At 43.8% G+C, this 17856-nt stretch overlaps 2 pseudogenes; both read left to right on the top strand.

Moving 5' to 3' along the window:
- Positions 1–2953: 2953 nt before the first annotated feature.
- LOC119921802 lies at positions 2954–3917 on the top strand (annotated as a pseudogene).
- A 5719-nt stretch (positions 3918–9636) lies between these two features.
- Positions 9637–10577, top strand: LOC119921839 (annotated as a pseudogene).
- Positions 10578–17856: the final 7279 nt, after the last annotated feature.

The raw sequence follows: 17856 nt of genomic DNA, 5'->3' as shown, positions 1-17856 counted from the left end.
TACAGACGTTATCACCCAGTTCCTTAAATTGTGAGCCCCACTGGGGCAGGTCTAGCCTGATAATCTTGTACCTACCCTAGCACTTAGTACAGTGCGTGACATGTATAAGTGTTTCATAAATTCCATTGTCATCATCATCACCTCTTATAGCTTTTAATAGATTTTGTTTTCTTGACATTTTATTAGCAATATAATAGTCTTGTGAAATAAACAGAGAAGAGACGCAATTAAGAGAGGAGTCTCATGAATGTGAGGACAACAGGAGAAGGATCTGGGTGGAACTGTTTGTGGGAAGGGAGAAGGGAGCTCGAAAAAGATATGAGGAATGACAGGAGGCAGAGGGAGAACAGAAGCCATATAAATGGAGGCCACAAGCAGGAAAGAAGGTAGTAAAGATTAGAAGAGGGATGAGAATGTGGAAACAGATAATATTCTCCTCTGTGTGTGAAAATATAGCACACTCCACAACTTCCATTCTTGGCCTGTCAGTTCTGGTCCACCAATCTCCGCTGTTCTTTCCTCAAAAGGTCAGTGGAAGAAAAATAAATCAAGGGGATTGTTGTAGTCCTTACATAACTCTAGGTCAGTACCTTTGCACAGCAGATTAAATAGTCATCCTTTAACATCTTGCTAGTTCTTCTCTCAGCTTCCAGGTGAAGACATCATTAATGGAACAACAAAATCCATTGAGAAATTCCACTGTCTCACAGAAGCTGGGATATTCAGACCTGGCATGATTCATCCATTCTTTTTCTCCTCTACCCAGTTAGGAAGGAATGTACTTCCCAGAAAATAAGGAGGCAGCTAAGAAAGCAACAGCAATAACAACCTGACTGCTCAACGTTTGATCAGCCTTTGATAGATCAGCCTTTCAATCAATCAATCAATCGTATTTTTTGAGTGCTTACTGTGTGCAGAGTACTGTACTAAGTGCTTGGAAAGTACAAGTCGGCAACACATAGAGCCAGTCCCTACCCAACAGCTGGCTCATAGTCTAGAAGGGGGAGACAGAGAACAAAACCAAACATACTAACAAAATAAAATAAATAGAATAGATATGTACAAGTAAGATAAATAAATAAATAAATAGAGTAATAAATATGTACAAACATATATACATATATACAAGTGCTGTGGGGAAGGGAAGGAGGAAAGATGGGGGAGATGGAGAGGGGGACGAGGGGGAGAGGAAGGAAGGGGCTCAGTCTGGAAAGGCCTCCTGGAGGAGGTGAGCTCTCAGTAGGGCCTTGAAGCTCTCAGTAGAGCCTTGAACTCTCAGTAGGGCCTTGAAGCTCTCAGTAGGGCCTTGAGAGTTACTTCTCCACTTGAACTACAGGAAGGAGGGAGGTGAAGAGAAGTCATGTTAAATTTGGTGTGGTGATTATCTTGGATTTACTTATTATCAAACCTCTTCCTGGCAACAGAGCATGTTAATAATAATGATAATTATAATGATATCATGGTTCTCTTCCCTGTGGATTTGCTAACAGCAGAAAGACTCCTAATGGCTGAGTGGATTGACTTAGAAGTTTCAGTATGAACTCTCCCAGGTAATGCACTTAGGAAAACAAACCTAAGATATAGAGCAAAATCCTTAATGTGCCAAGCACTGTTCTAAACGCTGGGGGGATACAAGGTAATCAGGTTGTCCCACATGGGGCACCCAGTCTTAATCCCCATTTTACAGATGAGGTAACTGAGACACAGAGAAGTTAACTGACTTGCCCAAAGTCACACAGCTGACAAGTGGAAGAGATGGGATTAGAACCCATGACCTCTGACTCCCAAGCCCGGGCTCTTTCCACTGAGCTACACTGCTTCTCTAGCTAACACTGATGGAAAGAAGAGGGAGAGAGATGACATCTAAGTTTGATCCTGAACAGGTTGGATACCGGCTTGGAGAGGAAGATAAATTAGAGGAAGAACAATGAAAATAAGGAGAAGAGTATTGGGAAAAGGGTCACTGAGAAGCAGAATAGCTTAGTGTAAAGAACATGGGTCTGGGAGTCAGATGACTTGGTTCTAATCCCAGCTCTGCTACTTGCTTGCTGTGTGACCTTGGACGAATCATTTAACTTTGCTGTGTCTCATTTTCCTCAGCTGCAAAAGGGGAATGCAATGCCTGTTCTCCCTTCTACTCAGACAGTGAGCTTTCTGTGGGAAAGGAACTTTGTCTGATCTGATTATCTCTTATCCACTCCAACCCTTAGACAGTGCTAACATGAAGTAAAGACTTAGGAAATATCATAATTATCATTAACTTTGAGCTAACAAGTGCCCTGTTACTCTGAAGAACTAACACAGCCTACAGCGATACTGACTTCTTCTCTGGGAATAGTTTAAGCTTTAAGAGAATCCCTTAACATTTCTAGCATCGGGAATTCTAGGATTCTACCGGTTCTTTCAAAAATCAGGCAGAGCACGGGGAAAATTTCAATATAATGGTGGAGAAGGAAGTAGCAAGCCTTAGTGTCAAAGACATGGCCCCCAACCCTCAAAAGCATAGGTCAGGGAGTCAGAGGATCCAGGTTCAAACCCCAGCTCTGCCCCTTGCCAGCTGTGTGACCTTGGACAAGTCTCTTAACTACCCTGTGCTTCACTTTCTTCATCTGTAAAATGGGGATTCAATACCTATTCTCTCTCCTGTTAGACAGTGAGTCCCATCTGTGACAGGAACTCTATCTTGCTGCTTTCCCAGAACTAAGCACAGTTCTTGGCACAAGATAAGCACATAACAGATACCACAATTATTTTTATAATAGTTATCTCAGCCCGAATGGATGAATGAAGTTGGCTTTTCCAGCCTGTAATTATGCAAGCCATCACCCTTTAAAGATGAACTGAGATTCCTTGAAGTGCTTTCATGTGAGTGGGAGAGAGAAAGAAGTCAGAGAATACTTAGGTTGATAGAATCCTCATTTTTTTTCTCTGTTTTAATTTATCAGAGCACATTATGCCAACACATTATGAAATGTCCCAGAGAAATGGCATCCTGGTCATGGAATGTATTCTGATGGGGCCAATGGATCGTCCAGACTTACAGTCTGTACTCTTTGTGCTCTTTCTATTTATCTACCTCATCACAGCAGGAAGAAACCTTGAGTTGCTTATGCTGATCTGGATAGATTCTTGGCTACACACCCCCATGTACTTTTTTGTCCCGAGTTTGTCCTTTCTGTATCTTTGTTATTCCACAAATGTCACCACTCCCAAAATGATGATAGATATCTTCTCAGAAAAGAAAACCATTTCCTTGGCTTCCTGTTTAGCGCAGTGTTATTTCTTCATCACCATGGTGATTACAGAATGCTAAATGCTGGCTGTTATGGCCTACGACAGGTACATGGCCATCTGTAGACCCCTGCTTTACCACAGCAGAATGACGAGGGCCATATGTCTACACTTAGTTGTTGCTCCATATATATATATGGATTTCTTAGCGGGCTGATGAAAACCATGTGGATGTATCACTTCATGTTCTGTGACTCCAACACAATCAACCATTTCTGTTGCGCTGATACCCCTCTCAAAAGACTAGCTTACTATGATACTTTCATCAAGGAAATACCAATGTTTTCTAGTGGCCAGCTTTAAGCTCTCCAACTCACTCTTGATCATCATCATTTCATACACCTTCATTCTGATAGGCGTTTTGAGGGTGTGCTCTGCTGAGGAAAGGAGGAAAGCCTTCTCCATCCTGTGGATCACATTTGATAGTGGTGACTGTATTCTATGGAACTCTTTTCTGAATGTATGTAAGACCCCCAACTGATACATCTGTGGAACAATCAAAAATAATAGCAGTGTTCTATACCTTTGTGAGTCCCATGCTAAATCCCCTTATCTATAGCCTGAGGAACAATAATGTGAAGGAAGCTTTTTGGAAAATCTTCAGAAGAAACCCTCTTTACAAATAAAACTGAACGCTGAATTAATCAGTATGATAAAAAAGTAAAATATGTATTGATGAAGCTTAATTCAGCTTAATCATTTGAACTATAACATATCTGTAGGAAAGAGATTTTATTAACCTCAGGGCAATAATAGAAAATGATCCATTTCCTGATAGAGTCTAAAGGAAATGCTACTGATAAGCATGGAAAATGAACAGATCTTTTACACTTTTGTAAAGGAGAAATATTGATATTTGACTGTATTTCCAATTTTCATACACTACTGAGCACTTACTGTTATGCTATGAGCACTGTAATTAGCACTATGGAGAGTACAATAGAGATGGTAGTTACCATCTGGTTTTCAATGATAAGAACGGATTTAAATTCCTTTCAATTCACTCAAAGTTAATTAACTAATCTGGAATGAATATTTCTTGTGAAAAGGGAACTTGTCTACCAACCCTCTTATTTTCATTAATTCATTCATTTATTCATTCAATTCAATCATTTATTGAGTGCTTACCAAGTGCAGAGCACTGTAATAAACGCTTAGGAAAGTACACTACAACAATAAACAGAAACATTCCCTGCCCACAATGAGCTTACAATCTAGAGGGGTCAGACTGACATCAATACAGACATATAAATGTCAGATATGGAAATAAGTGCTGTGGGGCTGGGATGAGGGAAGCAACAAAGGGAGCAAGTCAGGGTTTTCAAGCACTTAGTGATTCATATTGTACTCTCCCAGGCACTTACTACAGTGTTCTGCATGTGGAAAGTCTTCAATAAATACGATTGATTGATTGATCATCTCAAAAGCAATAGCAAAATGACCGGTCTCTTGCTGTACAGTACAGTCACCCCATCTCATTATTTAATCATTATCGATGAGCACTGTTCTTCCTGGACTTTCTCACAACAAGTGGGAAGTAGGGGATAGCAATACTAGGCTAGAAGGAATCACAAAAGCAGGAGCAGTTGGCAAGGAGAAGTCCAGAACTGTGCAGCCCTGGACTCCCTTAATCCTGGGGTTCTGGAGGCTGGGATTTGAGGGGCCTCCTTATATACTGGAGAAATGTTTGCCTTTTCACACACACCGCTCATTTCTACAAGAGAAGCCTTAGCAGGGAATGTGTCTGTTATGTTGTTATGTTTTAACTCTAACAAGTGCTTTGTGCACTGCCCTGCACACAGTAAGTGCTCAGTAAATAAAATTGGTTGATTTACTGATTGATGTCCAATAGGATGAGAGGGAGAGAAGAAGCCCCTAACAGTAATTACGGTATTTTTTAAGCTCTTACTGTATACCATGCATTGTATGAAGCACTGGGGTAGATACAATTTAAGCATAATGTACAAAGGTCTGAGGGAGCAATGGCTAGAATGCTAGTGAGGCTGTGGCTTTGATTCACCAAGGTGTCCTTTATCTGAAGAGGTGAGGGACCAAGGACTTCGCCTTCCAAGCAGTGAACTGTGATTCATTACTATATAGTTTAAAAATGTATGTTTTTGGATTTGAATGGTTGAATTTTAATATTTTTTTCCAGATGGTGTGTTTGCAGTTTGTTCCATATGCTTATTCCTTCCTCTTCTGGGTCAGGAATACTACTACTACTTCTTATAATAATAAATTCAATCAATGATATTTATTGAGCACTTTCTATAAGCAGAGTCCTGTACTAAATGATTGGGAGAGTACAATACAACAGAATTAGCAGGCACACAATCATTATAAAGATAATAATAATAATAATTGTCAAGCATTTACTATTATCCAAGAACTGTACAAAGTGCTGAGGTAGATAAAAGATAAAGGTCCCAGTTAGGTCTCACAATCTAAGTAGAAGGGAAAAGAGGTATTGAATCCCCATTTTGCAGATGAGGGACCTGAAGCACAGAAAAGTTAATTGGTTTACCCAAGGTCACACAGCAGACAAGTCCTCTGATTCCCAGGACCATGCTCTTTCCATTAGGCCACCATGCTTCTCAATCTTGTCTTAGTTGAGCTTCATGAAATCACATCAGCACTTAGAAAAAGAAGAAAAAAATTATAACAATGCCTTGCACAGAGTAAGCCCTTAATAAATATTCGTGATGATGATGATATTAAAGAAGGTAAAGAAAAATAATTTCCTGACATGAGACTTAAAGGTCATTGTGGGTAGGGAATGTATCTTTTTACTGTTACATTGAACTCTCCCAAGAACTTAATATAGTATTCTGCACACAGTAAGTGCTTAATAAATATGATTGAATGAATGAATGAATGAATGAATGAATGAGAGAAAGAAGAAAATCAAGGGAATTTAAAATCAAATCCCAGAACATCAGTATTTCCAAGTTTGGCACAGTAAACCCTCATTTGTTTTTTATCACAGAATGAATCTGTGTTTTCATGTAAGCAACATTTCATCAGAAACTGCCTATTTGTGAATTCTAATAATTTGCCTTATCTTGCCTATCACTGATTGTGATATAAAAGTAATGTATCACCTAACCAATGAACACTGTTTAAATATAAATGCTCAATGAAAATAATAAAACTACTATTCATTCCCTTCAACAAATCCCCCCAAACTAGGATTTATGTACATTTAAACCATTGTTCTAGCCTTCACTTCATAATGACAATAATAATCTAGCCTGCAGCTGAGTAATAAGAGAAGGATACAGTAGTGCAGATGATGCAGGTGAAGGTATTTTTGGCATTACAGCGTAGTGAGCCGTGTAAACGTTTAAACCTCTAATTCTGAACAAAACATCGAAATGATTGGGAAATTAAAGAGTTTGCTGATACTGTTGGAGAAAGAGGTAAAAATGGTGGCTACCAGAGAAATGAGTAATATAGTGATGTAGGAAAATGTGTGTTGTTCCAGTGCTGAATTTGGTTATAAACTGATCATCATTACCTAATTTTGGTCTCACTTTTCCCCTGTAGATTTAGTCTTAGTTGTGCCTATGCGCATACTCAGTTCATCACTAAATCCTGTCTGTTTGATCTTCACAACTTCATAAAGGGTTAGAATTCACCCTTTCCTCTCCATTCAAACTGCTACCACGTTAATCCAATCACTTATGCCTCCTTAACTGCTGTATCAGCCTCCTTGCTGACATCCCACCCTCCTGTCTCTTCCCTCTCCAATCCATACTTCACTCTGCTACCTGGATCATTTTTCTACAAATATATTCAGGCTACGTTTCCACCCACCATAGAAACTTCCAGTGTTTGCCTATCCACTTTTGCATCAAACAGAAACTCCTCACCATTGGCTTTAAAGCACTCAATCATCTTGCCCCCTCTTACCTCACCTTGTTACTCTCCTACTACAATCCAGCCAGCACACTTTGCTTTTCTAATGCTAACCTTCTCACTGTACTCAGATCCCATTTATCTCACCACTGACCTCTCACCCAGGTCCTTTCCCTTGCCTGGAACACCCTCCTTCCTTATATCCAACAATTACTCTCCTCCCATTCAAACTCTCATTGAAGGTCCATCTCCTCCAAAATACCATTCTGGACTAAGCCCTCTTTTCCTTTTCTTCAACTCCCTTCTGCATTTCCTTGACTTGTCCCCTTAATTCATCCCCCCAGCCCCTCAGCACTTACGTACATATACGGAATTTATTTATTTCTATTAACGTCTGTCTCCCCCACTAGACTGTAACCTTGGTTTGGTCAGGGAATGTGTCTGTTATATTGTATTGTACTCTCCCAAGTGCTCACAGTGCTCTGCACACAGTAGGTGGTCAATAAGTATGATTGACTGACTGACTTGCCTACCTGTGCTTGGGATGGATAACATGTACCAGTCCCTCTTGGTTTTTTTGAACTTTCAGGTTGACTGATTAACTTATTAATGAATAAAATTAAATTCTTCCCAACAGCACGCCCTGTTTTCCTAACCTAAGTAATTAATATATCTTTCAATACCACTTGAATGGATATTTTGCAAACCTTCTACTTTAGATTGAGATAGTGTCATGATTGAAATAATGTATGGTTCATGTTACTGCATGGTACTATTTTGTTATTGAATAGTAACTGCATGGTGCTATTAAATCTTGTTAAAATTTAGGAATGGATTACTTGAAAGTGAATACTTAAAGCCTCTCTCCATTTCACAGTAAGCACTTAATAAACATTCCTCTAACTACTACTGAGGTTTTTTTTACTGATTCTCTCATTCTTCCCAAAGTACATTCTTTCAAGTACATGTGAATGTCTAGATAACTCACCTGAGATATGGATCACCTGGGTGTGTCAGAAATTAGTTCCCCTGGGTTCATAGTAGAAAATTAATAGAGCTCCAGAGATAACTTAAAAGGAAATTTCTGTTTCATTTCCTTATAGAGCTTCATGAGAAGATTGTCTTTGAGTTTGTACCTTTAGAAGAGACTATCCAATAAATTTTTGGGTAATTTGCACAGACTGTATCCTGAAGGATTTTGAATTTGTGACTCTGTTTAGACTTGGGGAAAAGAAGCAGTAATAGCAGAAAAACCAAGAATGACTCCGAGATCCTGGGGGAAGGTTAGAAGAGAAAGGAGTCTCTCCTGAATGTAGAATGAGGAAGCTCTTCCAAGCAAATTCACTCTGCTATGGTCTACAAAGTGGGAGTGGGTAGGAGAGATAAAGGAAGTAGGAGTTTCAGAGAAATGATTGAACTGGAAAAGATTATGAAACAGAGAATGGGGAGGGAGGTAAGGATCCAAGTCAGGAAGTGGGGACACTGAAGTGCTAATCCAACAAGAAGTCCCTGGGTCCCTTGATTCTAAATTGAGACAATCCAACCTCTGATGGCAAGTATTCAGGCCTTGCCATGTTTTGGAACGCTAATATCAGGTTACACCAGATGATGGAGGTATTATCCCTGGGAATCACCCCACTATTCATTCATTCAATCATATTTATTGAGCATTTACTGTGTGCAGAGCACTGTACTAAACGTTTGTAAAGTGCAATTCAGCAACAGAGACAATCCCTGCCCCCAATGGGCTCACAGTCAAGATGACATGCTCTTGAGAAGATGACACTGTGATGATCTGGTTTGCGGGCCACCCAAGGAGAGACCCTCGGCCTGTGAAACAGATGTTCTCCTGATTCAACTGTCCTGTTAGATAATACTAAGACAAGTCTTACTTATACTTCAAGGAAAAAGTGTCATTTATAATGAAAGCATCCTTTAGTGAAGTTATTTATGATATATATATATATATATATATATATATATATATATATATATATATATATATATATATATTTCCAACTTCAAAAATAAAAATGCACCTAATATATTAGATGAATTTTTATTTTTGAAGTTGGAAACCCTAGGAAGTGAATCAGGTGAGGATTGGTAATTGAATTTGTAGGAGGGATGGATGAAGGTCTGATAAAGAGAATTGAAGTAGGCATTAAACCAGTGGGTTTTATAAATGCAAGGGATAACAGGAAATCTTTATATTATATTTAAATTGGGTGTCAAAAACAGTCCTGCCACTTTATGTATTAATGCATTGAAATTATGGTGCCGAGACAAATGGCTAGTGAGTCAAAATAATTGACTAGAAAAATGGGGAAGGAAAAAGAGCCAAATAAATGATAAAATTACAACCTTAATTGTAATTCCAGGCACATTTACATCGCTTATCAGAGCTACAAATTTTGTTTTCCTCCAGGATGGCATACAGACGATGAGGGTTATGCATAATCACTCTACCATGGCTGATTTTTTCTGATGGGATTCCCGGTTCCTGGGGAGCTACATATCATCCTGTTCTTGCTGTTTCTAGCCATCTACATTTTCACTTTGGTGGGGAACCTGGGAATGGTTCTGCTAATTAGGATGGACTCCCGGCTTGATAACACCATGTATTACTTCTTGAGTGTCTTATCTTTCCTAGTTGCCTGCTACTCCTCAGTTGTCACCCCCAAGATGTTGCTGAATAGTTTAGTGGGGAATAAATCCATCTCTTTTTCTGGCCGTGCTGCACAAATGCTTTTCTTGGTAACTTTTGGAACCGCTGAATGCTTTCTTCTGGCTGCCGGGGCTTATGATCACTATGTAGCCATTTCCAACCCTATGCTCTACATGGCCATTATGTCACACAGAATCTATGTGCCTCTCATCATTGATTCGCATATTGTTGGCATGCTGCATGGTATTTTTCACACAGCTGCCACCTTCAGTTTATTTTTCTGTGGCTCCAACGAAATTAGACATTTTTTTTCTGTGCTATCCCGCCACTCTTATCCCTCTCCTGCTCTGATATGCACATCAACGAAGTGTTACTCTTCAATTTTGTGAGTGCTATTGAGGTGGTAACCGTCCTGATTGTGCTCATCTCCTATGGCTATATCCTATATGCCATCCTGAGGATCCTGAGGATCTGCTCCACTCAAGAGAGATACAAGGCTTTCTCAACCTGTGCCTCCCACCTAGAGGGAGAGACCATATGTCACAGTACGTTACTCGCTGCATACGTCAGACCCAGTTCGAGCTACACTCTGGAGTATGGCATGGTGGTGTCTCTATTTTATGCTATTGTGATTCCAGTGTTGAATTTGTTAATCTACAGTTTGAGGAACAAGGATGTGGAGGAAGCCTTTAAAAAAGCACTAAAAACAGTCTGGTTCCAAGATGAAATTGTATCAGCTGTCTTACCAAAAAAGATTTAAATTCTCCTTTTCAGTTTATCTGTCCTAAATGAGTTCTTCTACAAGTCTCCAGGGTCACCTCATGACCTGTCCTCTTGTTTTGTAAATCTCCTCTCCTTGATTTATTTACTGTTTTGCTCTTATATTTCAATACATTATGTATTGTACAATAATTTATTCAGGTCTTTCATTTTAGCAGGAAACAATCTACATTCTATCTATTGTATCCTCCCCTGTACTTCATTAGTCATAGGTTTTGGAGTGCCATATAGTACTCCACAGAATGTCTTGAGTGGCAAATCATAAATGGAAAAGAAATCACTCAGGATTAGGTCCTCCCCTTTCCCTGGAGTTCTGTTGGCCAGGTAGAAGCAGCATGGCTCAGTGGAAAGAGCCGGGCTTAGGAGACAGAGGTAATGGGTTCTAATACCGGCTCCACCACTTGTCAGCTGTGTGACTTTGGGCAAGTCACTTAACTTCTCTGGGCCTCAGTTACCAATCTGTAAAATGGGGATTAAGACTGTCAGCCCCACGTGGGACAACTTGATCACATTGTATCTACCCCAGTGCTTAAAACAGTGCCTTGCATATTGTAAGCACTTAACAAATACGATCATTATTATTAGAAGCCTCACATCCCTGCATCCTTGAATTTTGAATGAGCTGAGATCATGCTATATCAATCAATCAATCAATCAATCAATAGCATTTATTGTGGGTTTACTGTGTGCAGAGCACTGTACTAAGCGCTTGGGAAGTACAAGTTGGCAACATATAGAGACAGTCCCTACCCAACAGTGGGCTCACAGTCTAAAAGGGGGAGACAGAGAACAAAACCAAACATACTAACAAAATAAAATAAATAGAATAGATATGTACAAGTAAAATAAATAAATAGAGTAATAAATCTGTACAAACATATATACATATATACAGGTGCTGTGGGGAAGGTAAGGAGGTAAGATGGGGGGGATGGAGAGGGGGACGAGGGGGAGAGGAAGGAAGGGGCTCAGTCTGGGAAGGCCTCCTGGAGCAGGTGAGCTCTCAGTAGGGCCATGAAGGGAGGAAGAGAGCTAGCTTGGCGGATGGGCAGAGGGAGGGCATTCCAGGCCCGGGGGATGACGTGGGCCGGGGGTCGATGGCGGGACAGGTGAGAACGAGGTACGGTGAGGAGATTAGCGACAGAGGAGCAGAGGGTACGGGCTGGGCTGTAGAAGGAGAGAAGGGAGGTGAGGCAGGAGGGGGCCAGGTGATGGAGAGCCTTGAAGCCCAGGGTGAGGAGTTCCTGCCTGATGCATAGATTGATTGGTAGCCACTGGAGATTTTTGAGGAGGGGAGTAACATGCCCAGAGCGTTTCTGGACAAAGATAATCCGGGCAGCAGCATGAAATATGGATTGAAGTGGGGAGAGACACGAGGATGGGAGATCAGAGAGAAAGCTGATGCAGTAGTCCAGAGGGGATAGGATGAGAGCTTGAACGAGCAGGGTAGCGGTTTGGATGGAGAGGAAAGGGCGGATCTTGGCAATGTTGCGGAGCTGAGACCGGCAGGTTTTGGTGACGGCTTGGATGTGAGGGGTGAATGAGAGAGCGGAGTCGAGGATGACACCAAGGTTGCGGGCTTGTGAGACGGGAAGGATGGTAGTGCCGTCAACAGAGGTGGGAAAGTCAGAGAGAGGGCAGGGTTTGGGAGGGAAGACAAGGAGTTCAGTCGTGGACATGTTGAGCTTTAGGTGGCGGGCAGACATCCAGATGGAGATGTCTTGAAGACAGGAAGAGATGCGAGCCTGGAGGGAGGGGGAGGCAGCAGGAGCAGAGATGTAGATCTGGGTGTCATCAGCGTAGAGGTGATAGTTGAAGCCGTGGGAGCGAATGAGGTCACCAAGGGAGTGCGTGAAGATCGAGAACAGAAAGAGACCAAGCACTGAACCTTGGGGAACCCCCACAGTAAGGGGATGGGAGGGGGAGGAGGAGCCTGCAAAAGAGACTGAGAATGAACGACTGGAGATATAAGAGGAGAACCAGGAGAGGACGGAGTGTGTGAAGCCAAGGTCAGATAGCGTGTTGAGGAGAAGGGGGTGGTCCACAGTGTCGAAGGCAGCTGAGAGGTCGAGGAGGATTAGGACAGAGTATGAGCCGTTGGATTTGGCAAGCAGGAGGTCATTGGTGACTTTGAGAGGGCAGTTTCCGTGGAATGTAGGGGACGGAAGCCAGGTTGGAGGGGGTCGAGGAGAGAGTTGGTGTTGAGGAATTCGAGGCAGCGCGTGTAGACAACTCATTCAAGGAGTTTGTAAAGGAATCGTAGGAGGGATATGGGGTGATAACTAGAAGGTGAGGTGGGGTCAAGAGAGGGCTTTTTTAGGATGGGAGAGACATGGGCATGTTTGAAGGCAGAGGGGAAGGAACCAGTGGAGAGTGAGCGGTTGAAGATGGAAGTTAAGGAGGGGAGAAGGGATGGAGCGAGAAATTTCATGAGATGAGAGGGAATGGGGTCTGAAGCACAGGTGGCCGGAGTAGCACTTGAGAGGAGGGAGGAGAGCTCCTCTGAGGATACTGCTGGGAAGGATGGGAGAGTAACAGAGAGTGTTGAGAGCCGGGGCGGAAGGGGGGGTGACTTTGGGGAGGTCGGACCTGATGGATTTAATTTTGTTAATGAAGTAGGAGGCCTGATCGTTAAGGGTGAGGGTAGGAGGAGGGGGAGGAACCGGGGGCCTGAGAAGGGAGTTGAATGTACGGAAGAGCTGGGGCTGATGATGGGCATGGGTGTCAATAAGGGAGGAGAAATAGTTTTGTCTGGCAGAGGAGAGGGCTGAGTTAAGGCAGGAAAGGAAGAACTTGAAGTGAACGAGGTTGGCATGGTGTTTAGACTTTCGCCAGCAGCGTTCGGCAGCTCAAGCATAAGAGCAAAGGTGGCGGACAGTGGCAGTGATCCAAGGCTGTGGGTTAGTGGTACGAGAGCGGCGAAGGGAAAGGGGAGCGAGTGATTCTAGCTGAGTAGAAAGGGTAGAGTTGAGAGCAGTAATCTGGTCATCAAGACTGGGTAGAGAGGAGAGCACGGCGAGGTGGGGTGTGAGGTGCTCAGAAAGATGGATGGGGTCAAGAGAGCGTAGATCTCTGTGAGGGAGTAATATGGATTTACAGGGGAAAGGAGTGTGAGTGAGGAGGCAGGTGAGAAGATTATGATCAGAGAGTGGGATTTCAGAGTTGGTGAGGGTGGACACAGTGCAGCGACAGGAGATGATGAGGTCGAGGGTATGACCAAGTTGGTGAGTGGGTGAGGTGGGGTGGAGCAAGAGGTTAGCAGCGTTGAGGAGAGATAGAAGGCGGGCGGCAGAGGAGTCATCAGGGATATCCATGTGGATGTTGAAGTCTCCGAGGATCAGAGTGGGCATGGCAAAGGAGAGAAGGAAGGTGAGGAAGGGGTCAAAGTCGTTAAAGAAGTTGGAGGTGGGGCCAGGAGGGTGGTAGGTGATGGCTACAAGAATCTGGAGGGGGTGGTAGAGGTGAATAATGTGGGCTTCAAAGGAAGGGAAGGAAAGGGAAAGGGGAGGAGGGATAGTGCGAAAACGACATTGGGGGGCGAGAAGGAAACCGACACCTCCTCCTTTCCCGGTGAGTTTGGGGGAGTGGGAGAAGAAGAGGCCTCTACTGGAGAGAGCAGCAGAATAGACCGTGTCGTCTGGAGACAGCCCTGTTTCAGTTAGGGCGAGGAAGAGTAGAGAGCTGGAAAGGAATAGGTCCAGGATGAAAGGGATCTTACTTAAAACGGAGCTGGGGTTCCAGAGGCCACACTTGGCAGCAGCTGTAGAGGGAGGGGAGGGAGGGGGAAGGGTTCAAGGGGTGGGGAGGGTTTGGATTGGGATGAGTTGGCAGGAGCCTGGGCGGGGAGAGTGGAAAGAGGGTTGGCATGGGAAAGGTGAACTGGGATGGGGTGTGGGCGGGTAGAGGGGGAGGGTGGGGGCCGGGAGGGAGGAGTGGAGGACTGGCGCTGGTACAGAGTGTCCCCCCTTGTTAGGGGGAGAGGGGGAGTGGTCTTGGTGGGGGAGAGGGAGGGAAAAAGCTGGGTGGGAGAGGGGAAGGGGAAGGTGAGGAATGGGAATGGCAGTTGGGAGCAAGGGAATTGAAAGTTCATGGTGAGGTCAGTAGGGCGAGTGACAGTACAGCGGGAGGTTAAGAATTGAGATTCAGAAGCAATAGAACAGTAGTAATGATATAAGTAGGCGATGGCATCACAGGGTGTAGTTAAATAATTAATATGCTATGGCAATAATAAAATTGGCAGATAATGATGTCACAGAGAGCAGATACAAGCTATTATGTGCTGGAGTAGGGTGGGCCTGTTAAGGGGGGTCAGGGAGCAAAGATATTTGGGGAGAGGAGCAAACAGCCAACTAGCAAGGGAGGGTTGAGTAGGTGCGAATGAGGTTGTTGTTAATGTAACTTGGTGCTAACAAGGGCCTTTTTGCCGGTGTGGGGTGGGGAGAGTCAGTCAGGACCGGACTGGGAAGTGGGGGGATGGGGGGCACTTTAAGAAAGGTCGCTTAAGTGGGGTGGGGTGGAAGCAGGGGGCGTCTATAAGGGCGCTCTGAGAAGGGGAGCCTTCCGGGAGCAGCGGGGGCCACGTGGTGTGATGGCGGGCGGGCGGGCGGGCCTCTCGGGAACGGAGTCCCGGGCGTCTGTGACGGCGCTCTGAGGAGAGGATGCTTCCGGGAGCAGCGGGGGCCACCCGGTGTGATGGCGAGCGGGCGGGCCTCTCGGGAACGGAGTCCCGGGCGTCTATGGCGGCACTCTGAGGAGAGGATCCTTCCGGGAGCAGCGGGGGCCACGCGGTGTGATGGCGGGAGGTTGGGCCTCTCGGGAACGGAGTCCCGGGCGTCTATGGTGGCGCTCTGAGGAGAGGATCCTCCCGGGAGCAGCGGGGACACGCAGTGGCCTACCAAGTTAAGCACTTACTATGTGCCAAGCACTGTTCTAGTGCAAATGCTCTCCCCATTACTGGGTCTGTCAAGTCAATTTTAGGCAGCTAGTTTGAATTCTGAAGGACAGAATATAAAATCTTTATTCTACCTTAGAAGAGTATTTTTTTTAGCCTGAATTGACCCGTGTCTTAACTGTTCTCTCTGCTTCTTCATCTAATCACAGTGTGGAGTTCAAGGGGTGGAGCTTCCTTAGTTCTTTTTTTTCATACTTTGTAAAGACACAATTTGTTCATTTAAATTCCACACCCGCACATTTTAAAATAATAATAATGTCACGTTAAGTGCTTACTATGTGCTAAAGTCCATATTATAAGAGCTGAGATAGAGACAATAATGATAATAAATTTGATATTTGTTAAGGGTTTACTGTGTGCCTAGCACCGTTCCAAGTGCTGGGGTACCTACAAGGTAATCAGGTTGGGACAAGGCCCAGTCCCACAAAGGGCTAACAGTAGTAATCCCCATTTTACAGATGAGGTAACTGAGGCACAGAGAAGTGAAGTGACTTGCCCGAGGTCACACAACAGACATGTAGCAGAGCTGAGCTTAGAATCCATGTCGTTTGACTCCCAGGCCCGAGATCATTCCACTAGGCCACGATGCAGTATTTTTGTATTTGGAATAACAGTGCCCTGGAACAAAAGCCTCATCTTTACTTACCCATTATCTCTCGAGGGAGCACAGTAGCCAACAAAATTTTCACTGACAGAACTCTTTCAGAGGTTCATTAATAATAAGAAGCAATCATATATGCACAAAGAGGGGTTGGAATGGAGAATAATAATAATAATGGTATTTGTTAAGCACTTACTGTGTGCCAAACACTGTTCTAGCGCTGGGGTAAATACAAGGTAATCAGGTTTTCCCATGTGGGTCTCACAGTCTCAATCCTTATTTTGCAGATGAGGTAACTGAGGCACAGAGAAGTTAAGTGACTTGCCCAAGGTCACACAGCAGACAAGTGGTGGAGACTGTATGCCCTCACGTCTTTTTCTCTTCAATGCTCAAATCAGTTAGTCAGTCACTCAATCGATCATGTTTATTGAGCACTTAGATTGTGAGCAGAGCACTGTACTAAGCACTTGGGGGACACTATATCAATGCAACAGACACATTCCCTGCCCACAATGAACCTAGAGTCTAGAGTTAGATCCATGTGAGTGCTCACCCAGATAACAGAAGGAGACTGGAGACCACTGCTTAAATTTACATTACACAGATAGTGCTCTGCATACAGTAAGTGCTCAATAAATACCATTTGTTGATTAAAAATTAGTAACCCATTTCTCCTTTACAATACACTTCAAGTAGAATTCAAAGCAGTGGAAACAAGTCAGACAAGTGAACTATCTGGATTCGTTCATTCATTCGTATTTAATGAGCACTTAATGTGTGCAGAGAACTGTACTCAGCACTTGGGAAGTACAAGTTGGCAACATAAAGAGATGGTCCCTACCAAAGAACGGGCTCACAGTCTAGAAGGGGGAGACAGACAACAAAACAAAACATGTAGACAGGTGTCAAAATCATCAGAACAAAAAAGAATTATAGCCATATGCATATCATTAATAAAACAAATAAAATAGTAAATATGTACAAGTAAAATCAATAGGGTAATAAATCCGTACAAATATATAGACAGGTGCTGTGTGGAGGGGAAGGAGGTAGGGCGGGGGGAGGGGGTGGGAAGAGGAAAAAGGGGGCTCAGTCTGGGAAGGCCTCCTGGAAGAGGTGAGCTCTCAGTAGGGCTTTGAAGGGAGGAAGAGAGCTAGCTTGGTGGATGTGTGGAGGGAGGGCATTCCATTCATGCATTTATTCAATCGCATTTACTGAGCACTTACTGTGTGCAGAGCACTGTACTAAGCTCTTGGGAAGTACGATTTGGCACCATTCAAGGCCAGGGGAAGGGCATGGGCAGGGGGTCGACGGCGGGACAGGAGAGAAGGAGACACTGTAAGGAGGTTAGCGGCAGAGGAGCAGAGGGTGCAGGCTGGGCTGTAAAAGGAGAGAAAGGAGGTGAGGTAGGAGGGGGCAAGGTGATGGAGAGCCTTGAAGCCGAGTGTGAGGAGTTTTTGCTTGATGCGTAGGTTGACTGGTAGCCACTGGAGATTTTTGAGGAGGGGAGTAACATGCCCAGAGCGTGTCTGCACAAAGATGATCCGGGCAGCAGTGTGAAGTATATACTGAAGTGGGGAGAGACAAGAGGATGGGAGATTAGAGAGGAGGCTGATGCAGTAATCCAGTCGGGATAGGATGAGAGATTGAACCAGCAAAGTAGCGGTTTGGATGGAGAGGAAAGGGCGGATCTTGCCGATGTTGCGG

The sequence above is a fragment of the Tachyglossus aculeatus genome, unplaced genomic scaffold (assembly GCF_015852505.1).
Source record: "Tachyglossus aculeatus isolate mTacAcu1 unplaced genomic scaffold, mTacAcu1.pri SUPER_30, whole genome shotgun sequence".
Classification (NCBI taxonomy): Eukaryota; Metazoa; Chordata; class Mammalia; order Monotremata; family Tachyglossidae; genus Tachyglossus; species Tachyglossus aculeatus.
The sequence above is the reverse complement of the archived record's forward strand: the minus strand, read 5'-3'. Positions and strand labels throughout refer to the sequence as shown.